The following is a 14140-nucleotide window of genomic DNA, read 5'->3' on the forward strand; positions in this document are numbered from 1 at the left end:
ACACCCCTCCTTGTCCTTCTTGCCCTTCACCTTGGCCAATGTAGCTTTCTCAGATATCTGTAAAAGCCACATCCTATGCTAGTGCCGAGGGGCTGATGGATCATACTACTATGTCATCTACAATCCAACAACCAAGGAGTTCAAGGAACTACCGCCTAGCATCCATTCTATTGGTGAGGCTCGATTGGGGTTCGATCCAAAAGCCTCCTCACACTTCCATATGATTGAATATATACAAGAGGAGTAGTTTGATCGATGTAGGGGTGTGGACATCTACTCATCTAAAACTACAGCATGGATCTATAAGAAATCTAAATGGGGCAGGAATGCTTGTGTGACAATTGAGAGATCAGATATGAGATCATCAGAAACTATGTACCTTAACAGTTTTCTACACATTATGGGGTACTCATGGGGCTATCAGATACTTGCTGTGGATATGGAGGGAGAGACATTGTTGGTGTTTTGTAAACTAGACTAGTAAACTTCTATGATTACCATGCTACTCTAGGAAGACGATGGTAGCATCCAATAAACACGAGGATTTATACTGGTTCAGGCCAGAGCCCTACATCTAGTGCATGTTCCTTGCTTGAATGCTCTGAAGTTCTTACAATGGGGGTGCAAGAAAGGTGGAAGAGATGGAAGGACCTGTTCTAGGCGAAGGGCTGCCCAAAGATAAACTCTAGGAGCCCTACTACAATGGTGAATGAATGGAATGGTAAATGATTTGAATTGACCCTTGAGATGGGTGCCCTGGCTACCCTTATATAGAGTTTGGGGCCAGGGCTTGTACAAAGAGGAGGTTCTCCCGACCAAAGGGTCGACAGCCTGAGGGAGGGCCTAGCTAACTTGGCTTGCACTTCTGGTGTACGTTTGATCGTGGCTATCATCATGGTCTTCTGGCTATGTTGCGGCAGGATGTGACATGGCGCTACTGTGCTGGTCGTGGTGGCACTATAGCCCCGATTGTGGTTCATCAGCTATCCTATGCAACATGGTTTTTGTCGTGGCCTTCATCATCGTGTCTTGGTTTGTAGGGGCGTCGTACCCAAAGTAGGTAGCTGCCCTAGGTCGTCGATCGCTTGGTCGCTTTGTAGGGCCAAGGACCACAACCTTGATCATTAGGGTTAGGGCACTTTGCTGGTCTGGATGGCCTTTTCATCGAGCCCCTTGTCGTGGATCCCCATCCTATAGTGGGTGGAATCATACAAGCGTCTAGTTGGTCCGTATTTGGATGGTGGGTATCATACCTATTGCCACTATGGTGTGGTGTTGTCTCATCAGTGCGGCATGGCACATGGAGTTTGTCTAACTGGGCTAAGGTGACTGTTGCCCCCTTGGTCCTTGAGGGGTCAGTGCGGCATGCTTGCTCTTGTCAAAGCAGGCGTTCCTAGCTAAGCTCAACCTCCCCCATCCCTTCTAGGGGTCATCATGGGGAGAGGTCATGCTTATTTCGAGTGCCATGTGACTAAGGGGTCAGGGCTAACCCCATCTTTAGCACCTAGCCTACTCTGCTTGTTTCTGCTTGGCCTCGGTCATTTGGGCCCTTGCTAACTATTGTGTTGTAGGCTGCATGGCCTGCTAACTAGTCGGTGCCTTGAGACACCCTGGGGTTGCAACCCTGACAGTAGCCCTCGAGCTATTTTGTGATCATGAAGTGATCATGAAAGCGCTAGTACAAGTGCTCGTTAGGGCACGGGCTTGTGGTTGCGCTGTTTGTGCAAAGTCATCGAATGGGAAGGGTGTTCTTTTCAGAATTTTTCAAGGAGTCATTTCCCTGACCTCTCTTGAGCTCGATCATGAGGATTTTTTGTGATCATGCCCTAGCTCATAGGTCTTGGACCTTCTATTATGTTGTGTCACCGAGCCATGATCACGCTTTGGGCTGTGCATTGCATGTTGCCTTGGCCTCTTGCTTTGTTGATCTCTCCCATAGAGGTCATGGACCCCTAACAGTTTTTGAGTCTCCGAAGTGGGCCTTAGGCCTATGACCTAGGAGGGAGGAGTTAGTCATGGCTTGGCCCTAACTTCTTTTAGGGTCATGGGGACCCAACTCTGGTTTTTCCCTAATGTCCTTGCCGACCCCGAGAGGTTGTGTTGCCTTGTTGAAGGTGGGTTTGGTTTCACCCCACACGGGGAGAGGCATGTCCACAATAACCACGCGGTCGGAGCGGTGTGCCTTGTCGGGGTCTTTGGGTAATTCAAGTGAGGCCAGATATCCTCCCCCATTGATGTGGAGTTTGGCTGTGCCTCATGTGAGATGTCCCATAAATCATCGGCCATCAATTCCGTTGGTCCCCAGCCGCCTCTGTAGCGGCCAGAGGGCAAGATGCCTCCCCTAGAGGGGGTTAACCTAGGAGACTTCAAAGCAGATGACTCGAACATTGGGAGAGATGGTCATGTGGCTTTGTACCACCGATTAGAGCCATGGGGGCCCATCTCCTCCCTACCCCTATCCCTTTTGTGGCCTCGAGCCCTTCTAAGGCCTGGCCCAAGAGAAGGTTTTATAAGCATGACACAGGGCATGGATGCGGAGGGTCACTTAGCATGTGAACTTGAGGGTTGTCGACCTCCCCTAGCCATGTTGCATCTTGGTGGGGCCCTCTTGTAAATGGTTGTGCACCATAAAATGTGGGCACATGAATTGAAAGATAATGAAAGATATGAGGCTTACTCAGGATATGCTACCATGTTGGTGTCCATCGCTTGGCCTTTCATCTAACTGCCTCCCTCATGCTGCGAGAAAGCGGTTAATAAATGTGATCAGACTCACGAGTACTTCACGAACCTATGGTGGCTATAAATCTACCGGGCGGTATGACTGGTGAGGTATTCATCTCGGGTCGCCTACCCTATTGCCCGCTCATCTTCCCTTCACATGTCCATGATTCTAGCCTCTAGGGTCATCGGTATGGGTCACGGTAAGCACTTTTGGAAGGAGTCATCGTTGGGTAGCAGGCTGCCTCGACGTCTTTGAGTCTTTCTACAAGGGCATGGGTGAGTTTGAGGTTGATGTTTAGAGGTCAGGATTTTACCAGGGTAGATTGTGTTGCTTCTAGGGCCGCATTCCCTGCCGTGTCAAGAGGGGCTGCCGGTGCTGCTGGCGGTGTGACCCCATTGGATGTGGGGTCGAACTCACTATCCTCATTGTCATTAGCTTCTTTGTTCCATCGATTTGTGTTTCATGAGGTCCACCATGTAGTGGAGTGGGCCCACGAGCGCTGCCTTGACTTCACCCGTGAGGTCAACTGGTTGGAGGGCTACCTTGGCATCATTGAGGTAGCTCTCGAGGCCTTAGAGAGGGATGCTACTACTACATAGGTAGTGGTTGCTGACGCCTAGGCCTAGATTGTGGATGAGTGTAGCTCTTCCTCTTGATGGTTTCTTGTTGGCTTCCACGGTTGTTGACCCTCTTATTGTTTTGTTGCTAGTGCTAGAGGAGCAGCTGGTAGCTTCCTACCATGAGGCAGGGGAGGCCTATCTATAAGAGGCTCTCCTTATGGAGGATCACGAGCAGGCAGTGGTAGCAGGAATCCAGTAGGGGCCGATGTTGCCCTTACCGCCATGTAGCTATGGACTAGGGTGAATCTTCGCCAGGTGATGCCTAGGTTCTCGGAGCACGCCTAGAGGGAGGAGCAGACGACATGGGTCAATGACTTCACCGCTGCTAAGGATGCCATTATCACTACCATGGATGTGGAGGAGATCCTCCGTGGTGATGGATGATCACCCTAGGGTGTGCCTAGGGTTCTTGAAGAATTCTTTATTAAAGACATTTCTTCTAGCTTGTGTCTCAAGGGTTTGATTCTTCTATGTGCTATCGACTAGCCATGACTGTTGTTGGTCTGGTCACTCAAACATTGCGGCCACATAACCCTACCCAAGGGTTGACCCATGGGCTCCAGCCCGGTGTGACCCCATTTTTGCGATCCGAGTGTCTGTAGGTTAGACTTGGTAGTGTCGCACTTTGCTTCATCCCTCTTTGAGTTGCGCGGACATCTTCTCCTTCTTGCTTTCATGTGGGTATATTTTTAGGCTCTATGTTGTTGGTTCTCGCGAGTCGCTTTGCTCGGTTAGGCTCATTGTTGAGTTGTTGCCGGGCTATTGTGGTTCATGTTTGTACACCACGGCGTACTCTGCCGCAATCGAGAGAGGCAGCATATCAATTATTCCCCACTAGGCTTCCCTCTAGAAGAGCGGTTGCCGCAGACCCAGGTGAAGTGGCCTTGCTATGTTGTTCGAGCGTGCGCCAGGGCGCTTGGAGTTTCTAAGTGGGTTGTGCAGGCTGTGCTAATTGGATCCTCGAGGGGTTCCCGATGGTCTCATTTGACTGGATGATGCGGCCACCACGGTCGTTCGAGCAAGTGCAAATGCTCCATAGGTGAGTCACTCTTGTTGACTCAGTCCTCATTGAGCTCATCATTTGGGATTTGTTCTTACCAAGGTTGTTCGCTTGGTCTTCTTCTCCTGAACGTGCGGGGTTGGCCGCAAACAACTATTTGCTTCTGGCTTGGGTGGGTCGACTTTCTCGAATGTCATGTGTGCTAAGGGCTGCTTGGTTGTTGTGGAGCTTGTTTCTCCTGCATGTAGTGTCACTAGTGTGTGATCCCATCTTATCACGTTGCTGCCTGTGTTACTCTTATTTAGGTTGGAATGTGCTCCTTCTCCCTTAGCCTTGTGTGGGTGCATGTTCTAGTCTAGGGGCAAGCCCGCAAAGCTAAATGTTATGTGGCCCAATGCTATGGTCCAGGCATCGGGGTCAGGTCATCGATCCATTTTGATTGAAGAGGAAAAAATGAGCAGAGGGCGTAGGCTTCAATTTTCCTCGTTCCGCTTGCTTGGGCAGAGCGGCGCTCTGCTTTCTTTTGCTTCCCATCCATATGAGTGTCTGACTTTGCCCTAGAGCTAGTCTAGGAGGCTTGGTCTGGGAGGCATCTCATTGTGGTTGAGAGGTTGGGAAACAATTTGCCGTTCTACAGTGGGTATGCGTGGAGAGGCTTGAAGCAGGTCCCTCGTTTGATGATAGATGGTGGTCGGGCTCTTTGCACATAGTGTGTGATTGGCGTATTTTCTTGTCATGCTATTGTTTTTTGCTCGCTTTCCATTCGAGATGGAATGTGCTTCTCCCCCCGTGGTCCTATGCTTGTGGATGTGTTTTTTACCCTAGGGGCTGGTCCATGGGGCTAAAAATATGCACGGTCCATTGAAGCAGTAGAGTGGCAGGGGGTGGTATTAGATCTAGCATGATGCAAGAAGAAAGCAAGAGGTCAACATTAGTTCTCTTTCCCTTCGCTCCTCTAGACTTGAATAAATGGGTTTCTCATTTCCTCTCAGGCTTGTGCGTAGGTGCCTAGCCTCACCTAGGAGCTGGCCCATTGGGTCTACCGAGGCAGCCTGATCATGAGGTTGATACATGGGTCACCGGCTCGTCATGGAACTAGGAGCGGTTGCAAGGCGCTTGGGAAGGGGTCGCTGGGATGGTGACAAGCAGTGCTATGTCGTGGAGCACACATACACGTTCTCATGCATGGCCTCCACAAGCGGGCTGTGTCTAGCTGCTAGCGCGAGTTAGATTGGGTTGCTTGGGAACCTAAGCATTTTCAAGGTGAGGTGTGTGGGCACACCATTCTGTAGCTCGCTCCATGGGTCGGTCATGGTGTTATGGAGTTAAGGGTGTGCCTATACGTGTAAGTGGACATGTTTGGGTAGAGCGGCTAGCGCTAGAGATAATGTTACTGATAGATGTGTCAGAAGCCATCAATGATCTAGTTGTCATAGCTCAGGGCACATTGAGCTGTAGAGCATTTGTTCATGGCGGAGTTGCTTCTCGAGGCGCTACAAGCCCCCGAACGCTTGATTGCGCTAGAGCTATCATGGTCAATGGTGAAAGGTCCTAATGGCTAGAGGGGGGTGAATAGTCTATTTAAAATTTCTACAACAACACTTAGCAAACCGGTTAGACAAATATGATGCGAAGCGAGTGTTGAGCTAGCCTACTAAAAATGCAAGCCACCTACCACAATTTAAGTATCTATAGTCTCTATCCACACAATGGCTATGTCACTACACTAAGTTAGTGTGCTCTCAAAGGCTAACTAAAGCGCCACACTAACCAAACTAACAAGCTCTCATGACTAGCTACACTAAAGAGCTTGACAACTAGTTTGTGGTAATGTAAAGAGAGAGAGAGCAAGATGGTTATACCATCGAGTCGAGGAGTGAACCAATCAATCACAAGAATGAATACCAATGAAGACCAATCACCTCAGAATCAAATGATGACATAATGATTTTTTACTGAGGTTCACTTGCTTGTCGGCAAGCTAGTCCTTGTTGTGGCGATTCACTCACTTGGAGGTTCATGTGCTACTTGGCATCACATGCTAAACCCTCAATAGGGTGCCGCACAACCAACACAAGATGAGGATCACACAAGCCATGAGCAATTTACTAGAGTACCTTTTGGCTCTCATCTAGGGAAAGGTCAAGAACCCCTCACAATCACCACAATCAGAGCCAGAGACAATCACCAACCTTCGTTCAATGATCCTCGCTGCTCCAAGCCATCTAGGCTATGGCAACTACCAAGAGTAACAAGTGAATGCCATAGCGAAACATGAACACCAAGTGCCTCTAGATGCAAACACTCAAGCAATGCACTTGGATTCACTCCCAATCTCACAAAGATGATGAATCAATGATGGAGATGAGTGGGAGGGCTTTGGCTAAGCTCACAAGTTTTTTTTGAGCTTGAGCTAGCCATGGGGCTTAAATAGAGAGCCCCCATGAATAGATCTATTGGTTCCTCTATCTAGCGAAACAAGGGCTGACCGGACACACTGGTCAGGTTGACCAAATGTAGGACCCATTGTTTGGTCCTTAGATTTATGCCATGTGTTACTGACTTCAAATGCTGATCGCTCAATCTCAATGGTCATCAGTGCACTTAAGTTATGACCGGACGCACTGCTTAAAGTGATTGGACACTCCATCACTAGAGTCCGGTCATTTCCAGTAAGGTACCAGAGACATTTTATCGTGACCAGACGCGTCTGGTGGCTCATGACCGGACTTAGGCTAGCATCCAGTCAACTAAGCCTCTCTTTGTTGCTTGCGTCAGCATACATCACTAAGTGACCGGACGCACCCCCTATTCATCCAGTCCCTCTTTGACTTCAGCATCCAATCAAGGGACCGAGGGTGGCCTTCACTGCACGCCATTGACCGAACGCGGGGTTAGAATCCGGTCACTACCCAAGGTAGAGTTTGGTTAATATGAAATAGTTCCTTTGGACCTGAAACTTCACCACCCTTGATCAAATGTGCCATCCACCAAGTGTATCACCTTGTGCATGTGTGTTGGCATATTTTCACAAACATTTTCAAGGGTGTTAGCTTTCCACTAGATCCTAATTGCATATGCAATGAGTTAGAGCATCTAGTGGCACTTTGATAATGCATTTTGATATGAGTTTCACCCCTCTTAATAGTATGGCTATCAACCCTAAATGTGATCACACTCGCTAAGTGCTCGATCACTTAAACCAAAAAGCTCCTATCAATTTCAACTTTGTCTTGAGCTTTTTGTTTTTCACTTTCTTCTTTTCCAAGTCCAAGCACTTGATTATCACCATGGCATCAGCATCATCATGTCATGATCTTCATTTGCTTCACCACTTGGAGTAGTGCTACCTAACTCATAATCACTTTGATAAACTAGGTTAGCACTTAGGGTTTCATCAATTCACCAAATCTAAACTAGAGCTTTCACCTAGGCTGCAAACCGATGAGGTCGCTTCTCCACCGCTCTGAGCGGTCATAGCTGATAAGGATCAACCCCTCAGGAAGCCTTGGCCCATTCCTTACCGGCTCGACATCTTTGATGGGCCCGTGATCCCCCGAGGATGGCCTCTTCATGTCTGGCTCATTATAGCCGTCGGCTGGGAGGGCTCGTGCATACTAGTGCCTGAGTCCTCCTAGTGGGACAACGTCACTGTCACCGTGTCTTTGGCTCCATGTGTCGTTGCAGCTCCTAAAAGGGTGCTATTGTGACCCATTACTGCGGGGGTTGGCTTCGAAGGCAGCATGGTTTGGTTCACTCGTCACGGCACACGACACGCTTAGGGAGTCTGCTTCCTTGGATGCACATGCCTCTGTGCAATAGGTGGCAGTTGATGAAGTCGTGTCATATGGCTTGCCCGCTATGTAGCATTAGATCTTGGTCCCAGGCTTGACCTTATGTGGCATAATGCTGGTTAGCCACGTGACCACTAACAACGACACTGCATGGTGGTGGGTTGTTTAGTCATTCATGCGTGCCTTAGTTCATTGTGTTTTGTTGGTGGTGATGCTGCTCGAGGTGTGATTCTGTTGTTGGGTCTAGTTTTTCCATGTGGCGAGTCTAGACAGGATATGGGCGGATGACGGGAGTTGTCCCATCGGTTTGGGCGATCTCGTGGTTCCCAAAAAGGATGCGGCCACCACGACCATTCCTTGGGTGAGATTGCCATGAGCCATGGTCATCTGGTTTCCTAGGTGGAGGTCTCGGCCATGGCCAGTAATGAGAGAGGGCACTGGTACCCTCATGTTGGTGCACTCCAGGATACAGCCCCCAGGGATAGTTCTGATAGTGTGTCCACCATGGACCATGGGATCTAGACCTATGGGATGGAGGTCTAGGTCGCAATTGAGGGCGGATGCGGGTGTCAGCCGTTCGGTGTGGTTAATCACGTGGTTTCCCAAAAGGATGTGGCTGGTTGAGGTCATTCCCTGGGCGAGTTTGTTGCGAGCCATGCACCTCTGGTTTCCCAAATAGGACACCTAGTTGTGGCCAGCGATGAGCGAGGGTATTGGCCCCTCTGGGTAGGTGAACTCTAGGATGCTGCCACTAGAGGTAGTTCTGAGAGTGTGTCCGCTGTGGGCTACATGTCCTAGATCTCTATGGTAGATATTTGGGTTGTAGCCATAGGCGATCACGGGTGCTAGCCCTTTGATTCTGATGAACTCATAGTTTTGCGACAAATGTGGCCGCCATGGGCCATTCCACCCATGAGTTCATCGACAGTGCGAGGAGCCATCGCTTCCATCTGAACAAATAAGAGTGCATGACTGTCCCCAACCTAGTGGGCCAACTATTGGTGTTTTATAAACCAGATTAGTAAACTTATATGATTGCCGCGCTGCTCTACAAAGATGATGGTAGCATCCAATATACACAAGGATTTATACTAGTTTAGGCCAGAGCCCTACGTCTAGTCTCAGAGATGATCTAGTGTGTGTTCCTTGCTTGAATGCTCTAAAGTTCTTATAATGGGGGTGCAAGAAAGGTGGAAGAGATGGAAGGACCTATGCTAGATGAAGGGCTACCCGAAGAGAAGCTCTAGGAGCCCTACTACAATGGTGAATAAATGGAATGGTAGAGGTTGTGAATTGACCCCCGAGATGGGTGCCCTGGCTACCCTTATATAGAGTTTGGGGCTAGGGCTTGTACAAAGAGGAGGTTCTCCCAATCGAAGGGTCGAGAGCCTAAGGGAGGGCCTAGCTCACTTGGCTTGCAGGCTACGCCATCTTCTAGTGCATGTTTGGTCATGGCTATCATCATGGTCTTCTAGCCATGTTGTAGCAGGATGTGACGTGGCGCTACCGTGCTGGCCATGGTAGCACTATAGCCTCGATGGTGGTTCATTAGCTATCCTGTTCAACACGGTGTCCATCGTGGCCTTTGTCATCATCTCCTAGTTCCCAAGGGCATCATACCCAAAGTAGGTAGCTACCCTAGGTCGTCGATCGCTTGGTCGCTTTGTGGGCCGAGGACCATGGCCCTAATCGTTGGGGTTAGGGCACTCTTCTAGTCTAGATGGCCTTTTCGTCGAGCCCATTGTCATGGATCCCATCACATAGTGGGTGGGATCATATAAGCGTCCAGTCAGTCCATATTCGGATGGTGGGTATTGTTATAGAACCGTCCAATTTATAAGAGCACAAGTACAATAGCAATCACCGAAGCGATCAAACTATCACACTTGAGCCCATATAAACCCAGTAGTCCAATGAAATCATGAAGGATCTCAAACAAACCAACATAGAAGCCAAGATCATACATGATTCAACATAACAAGTCACATGTTACATCATAGTTCACAAATGGTTTACAAGTATCTCACATACATCGGAGTTCACATAGTTATTACAAACCAAGTTCAAATAGTGGAAGCAAAGTAGTTTGACATCAACATCACACTTAGTTCAAATACATGCCAGTACCATGGTCATTTCCAGCAAAAGCATAACAGAGAGGATAACTTTGGAGTACCATGCCCCATGGTTTAGTCCTCATCCATGGCAAGATGAAGGCAGTTCTTATAGTACCCATGATACATCATATCATCTGCAAGAAGAGGGAATAAACCCTGAGTATGAGAATGTACTCAACTAGACTTACCTGTCGTAAACCATAAATAATACGACACCAAGGAGTATGCAAGGCTTTATCGGTGGAGTTAGCTTGACAACATTTTGCATAAAAGCATAAGTAACATAACTTGGAGATTTAATATCTTTAGCATCAAATTGAATACCTATTCAATTAAGCATCTCTAGATTAGCACCTGTACTAGAGCAATCACTTGATTAAGCTAACAAGCATTAGTAACCATATCCAGAGTGTTAATTTGAGCATCATCATAACCATCAAGTTCCATCAATTAGTGATATGTTACCGCTGCTCAGTCAAGTTCTCACTATCTAGGATAGACGGTGACTCGAATCGATTCCATCTAGCTAGGGAGTTATTCCTAACACAAACCCATACTTCCCTAATCGAGGTTGTGTCAGGTTACCTTTGGTACAACTTAGGTATAGTCATGGGTCCGATCAGCGCCACACCCTCATGGATACTACTAGTCTACCAGAAAGTTTAGGCCTGACCTGCCCTTGGACTCACACCACTGGCTCCCCGCACACCCTTACTTCCTTTAGTCTGCGCACTTTCACTTACTGGGCCCCAGATTGAGTTGAGCTACTCGGCTTCGTGGTCGGAATGGCTTATCCATCCAACAAAGTGCTAGGCATGCGTTCAATATGGTATGAGGACGTATAATGAATCGGTCCTTAACCGACACAGATGGGGATAAATAGGCACCAAGGCCTCCATGTCTTGTTGCTTCTCTATCACAATCCCACCTGGTCTCCTTTTATTCATCAACACATGGTTATTTCAATGATAGCAATTATAGCCAACCGTGACCAGATATGTACCTATATCTTGAAGGTGACAGGAAATCACCCGACTTCTACCAGACTAAGCATGGCTAAGCATATATTCCATCCTAGACCTACATCAGATTCAAGATATATTTGTATGGACAAGGAAAGTATATGCAACAAGTGGTTCCAATCAACCCTTAGTACTTAATGCATCAACATAAAAGGACTCAAGTTGATATTTAGAAAACATAGGAGGCTTAGAATGCTCTATGGCTTTCCTTTCAGAAATGAGGAAGGTTGGTGATCAGGACACTCAGGAATGTCTTCCATGTTGACTACTCCTTCCACCTAAACTTGCTCCTAGGCTGCCTGCTCCTCCTCCTGACGCTCGGGTTCAAACTCGAGTAGCATCACTCCATCCGGGGGACCTATTGCATGCATATGCACAAATGAGTATCATGAATGCATAAGAGATGAGATGACCTGATGAAGTGTATGTACATGAGCATGGTTATCCACAAGATGTATGACAAGTTTAACATTCGTTGACCAAGTGGATGTATAACTTTCTTCTAGTCGATGTTTACTGAGTAGGTGCATATCTCTTTGATAGTACAAGAAACATACACTCACCAAGTTCTAGTAACCTAAGGTAAAGCTACTCATCATCAATAAGAGGCTTAGAACCTATAGCTAACAACTAATCTCAATTAGCCAAAGCATCTACACAAAGCATCACATAAGACAAACAATTACAATTTGACTTAGTCATTTTCTAGACTGTAAACATCAGCTACTTATTTTGGCCATATCTGGAGTTCTACCAAACCAAATACTATGATCTTATACTTTCTAGAAAGCTTATAAAACTTCCTACAACTTTCTTAGTCATCTCAAGATGATTCAATGTCTATCAAGGTTAAAGAAAGCAATTTCCTAGATCTATCTAGAAATTCTAGAGAATAAGCATTTTTGGAGACCAACTTCCAATAGCTATAACTCTCAAACCATTTAGCCTATTGCCTTGAAAATTTGACACAAGCAAGATAAATAAGTTATCTACAACATTGTTATTGATAAGATTCACATCAAATATCACTTTACCCATGCAAAATGGAGCAATTAATATTTTACTACATATAAGCAATCAAATCTGGGCACAATCAAAGGTACCAATAGTTCATACACATCATATACACTTTAGAATACATAATGGTCAAGCCCAAATAAATTATTTAACTACCTTTATTAATTTATTTTGATACTAAGGTGAAATAAGGAACATATATCAAAAGTGCACAATAAATTCTTAGAAAATTGCAATAGCCTACATATGACCCCAAAAGTCTACTGTACAAATTTCATGTCATTTGGATAAGTATACCCATCTCTACAAAAATGACAAGTTGCATAGGCTTATTTTAGCAAAAATAGTTTAGCGTAGTGAAAAGTGTCAAACAACAGATTTCATATTTTTCTTACTTTCATCCTAGCACAATAACACTGTGTAAAAATTTGTGTGATCATAAGTTATGTATTTTTACCCCATTTATTTTCACTAGAAAATAGCAATTAATCAAAGTTAAATAGGCAGACCATATTCCAATATAACTACTATAGGTTTGGCATTTTTCTAGCTAGAGCATGTCAACGCAAGACTAGTAAAATTGGAATGACAAGCTGTGCACTTCCCTAGCTCAAGATATGCATTTTACAAGATGGAAACATATTTAAAAGCACTTATCTGGCTCAATTTAATTGCCCCCAAAAAAATATCCCAAATAGTAGGTTTCATATTTTTATCAAATATTACACTTCATAAGGAATCAAACAAAATTTGGATCACTCAATTTGGACACTCCTAGCCCTAGATATGAATTTTTTGAAGTTTGCTACAAAATCTAGAATAATAAATAAAGAAAATCAAATTTCAAATCGAGCTTAGCTGCTAGGTGCACCCATTATGACTTGTAGCGAGGGCCCACAGGTCAATGGGTCCCACCCGTCAGCAACACAGGAGTAGAGGACGTCGCTTTGACTGGCGAAAGCTCACTGACAGTGAGGTCTCCAGTGAAACCCAGTGCACCATCTGTTGCTCTCGTTAACCCACACCTAGGGGTACCCCATGTTGGGTCGGTGGCTCAGTGGAGCAAGCTCACCGGTGAGCATGGCGGATAGCGATTGTCATGCAGTGGCGCTTCGGCCGTCTCTAGCCACAATAGGCTTTGACGAGGACAGCCCTACCTCTATGGTGACCTAGCACAATTCTAGAGCAAGATCTGGCCATGGTGGAGCAGTGGGGGAGCCTAACCGTGTGCATGGCGGCACGGCGACGCTCAGCGCACACGGTGGGGCTCTCCATTCAGGCTGACCAGCGGTGAGAGGTGGGTCTCCATCTTCACAGTAGGAGCTAGGGTTCATGGCCAGGCATAAACATCTTCGAGCGGTGAATAGATAGACCTAGGGGCTACTGGCCACAGCAAGCTCAAGCTCACGGCCATGGCAGGCACAGCGGGAGTAGCGGTGCATTCCCGTGTGATGGTACGGTAGCATCTACCCTAGCTCTGGCCTAAGTAGCAGTGACCTAAGGCAACTACAAACTAGAAGATAGGAAGATGGGAGATGTAGTGGAGCGACCTAGCCACAGCGAGCCAAGAGCGCTGTGGCGCTTCGGTGATGTCGCAGTGGCGGAAACGACCGTAGGCCTTTACCTTGGGTCGAACGGCGGCTCTACTAGGTCAAGGTGGTAGAGAGGAGCAAGGTGGATCTATTGGCATGGGCAATTTGGAAATGGAGTGGTGAGGGCTACGTGCGAGCTCGACGAAGCTCACGGTGGCCATGGCCCTCGGCTTCACCGCGACGAGAGGGAGAGAGAGCGAAGCGAGGTGAGTGAAAGCGAGTGGGAGCAAGCAGCAGGGGCACAACACTCTTG

Source organism: Miscanthus floridulus, chromosome 1 (genome assembly GCF_019320115.1).
Source record: "Miscanthus floridulus cultivar M001 chromosome 1, ASM1932011v1, whole genome shotgun sequence".
In the NCBI taxonomy this organism is placed as follows: domain Eukaryota; kingdom Viridiplantae; phylum Streptophyta; class Magnoliopsida; order Poales; family Poaceae; genus Miscanthus; species Miscanthus floridulus.